Source organism: Loa loa (assembly GCF_000183805.2).
Source record: "Loa loa unplaced genomic scaffold supercont3.480, whole genome shotgun sequence".
NCBI classification, from domain to species: domain Eukaryota; kingdom Metazoa; phylum Nematoda; class Chromadorea; order Rhabditida; family Onchocercidae; genus Loa; species Loa loa.
The window spans coordinates 26,679-29,082 of record NW_018108660.1 but is presented as its reverse complement, the minus strand read 5'-3'; positions in this window follow the sequence as shown (position 1 = coordinate 29,082).

Here is a 2,404-nt window from a genome sequence, read left to right as displayed (position 1 = left end):
GCATTACAGTTGATATGTGGACACTTGTATTTTTTCTACATCTGAAAAACAACTGTTATCATATTTGTGTTTATATCTAATTTTTCTATTACTCAATCAGGTAAATTAATTGACCCAATTTGAAAATTGATCACGAAAATATTAAAGCCATTAAATAAACTTATCACATCCTATTTTGATTAGCTTAGATCACAAGACTCTGTTAACTCGTTTTTGTACATATTTCAAATAGAAATATTGATGTTAATGTTACCTATTATGTTACTCATAATCGAAGAATCGTTGAATGCGATAAGACGAAAATCAGTTTCGGTCATCAATTTTTTATTCTTATTACCAAATAACACCCAAAAATTTATTGTCAAAAAAAATATGTTCTACTACTTCCTGTTTATAATTTCTTAGTTGAACACCATTCTAAGATATCATGTTAAATATTTGAAAGCGTATGAAATTAAAAAAATGACACACTTCTGAAACTCTTAAAACTATTGTTTAGATCACTTAATTAGCATATTCTACACTAAATTACATGAACAGCAAATTATATTTGTTACCTATTAATGTTACCTACAATAGCAGAATAGCTGATTGTGATAAGACGAAATCAGTTGAGGTCTTCAATTCATTATTATTATTAATATTTACTATTATTTTAATTTATTATTATTATTACCAAATAGTACCCAATGGAAGTCACCTGGCATATTCTGAACTGAAGCGATGCATAGCAGAAGGTTGAACCAAATGATGTATGCCATCGATAAAGTGAAGAACAAGGCGATCTACGGAATTGTTAAAATGGCAGAAAAGCTCGAATGGAAGCTTTTTATTTCAGATTAGTTGGAATTAAGCAACCAAAGGTTCAACAGTCTTTAATTCATGGCATTCGCATTAATTTTTATATTTCTCTTTATTGCATTCATCCGATCTCTGAAGTCACAGTTGATGAATGCGCTTTTGGACTACTAGAAACAGTGAAAGCTTAAAGTTTCGATGACACGGAGAATGTGAAGATTTGCATAAATTGAAACTGGCGGATTATTCGTATTAAATGTCATTGGTTAAAGGAATATTTAATCCATACGTGCAGTATTGAATAACTCTGTTTGCATTTTGTAGTATTATTATGTAAATTTCCGATTTTTCTTTTTTGTGGCATTAGTCAATTGTTAATGCAAACATTTTGGGACATACTGAGCTATTTTCGAATTGTATTCTTAAGCATTATTAAAATCTTTATTATATTGCAAATGATTATATTTTTTGTATTTTTTTTCTAATCTTGCAATTAGATGTCCTGTTCTTCCTCTAGTCAAATCTCTATTGGCTATGTGTGGCAAATGTTATATTATCACAAATGACACAAATTGTGATAATAATATATTTTGGAGTTTGCGTACTGAAATACATAAATGAGTAACGATCGAAATGTATTAGTGATAAGTGAGCAATAAAATGAATTGACCAGCAGCAAATATTACAGTTATACGAATATTACAGTACAGTTATATTAGGTGTGCTTACGAGAATGTATATTCATAATAACAGTCGCATTTTGAACAAAAAACGAAAAGATCATAATGAAGGAAAAAATTAGTAACTATAACATGGAAAAATTAATACGCCATTAATAAGAACATGTCATTATACAGGTAGTAATCTCCCTCTTTCTCTCCCTCTCTTTTCATGCCTAATCATTCTGCTTTAAAAGTTTTCTTCTCTCATAAATGTTTAATTAACCTTCATTTTATCATTGTATGGAAAAATTTTCTAAAAAATTTTTTAAAGGATAAAATGTATATCATCGAGAAAAAAGGGATCATGGGAGAAGTGCTCGTCATGATTATTCAATTGAAAAAGGTCAGCTAAAACTTTTTTCCTTTTTTCGGAAATTAAAATTTGAAATAATAAAATACTAGGTCTTATCGATAATATCTGCATTATATCATTCGAAATAAAACACTTGTGTATTTCTTATTCCTTGTAATAGTTGCATGCTTAATATTTCGAAAAATAAAAAATGAAAGAAAATCATTATCTTATCAATTACCCTGATAAATGAATATTTTAATTAAATTTCCCAATCATTTGAATTTATTATATAAATTTAGGCAATATTAGTTTAATTTTTTATTTTTTTAAAAATCTTTTGAAGCACACATAAATATATTTTAATTGTATATTTGTCTTCCTGATTTGATTTACTTTTGTATCAGGCAATAATTAATAAAAACAATAAAACAATGAGGACAACAATTATTTATTTGTTCGAGAATGTGGGTTTTTTTAACCAAGAAATTTTGAATAAATATTTAAAAAAATTACAATTGTCGCGAATTTTTATTCGCGAGACTCCAACCATACAAATATATAATCAAATAAATTTCCTATTGTAAATCAT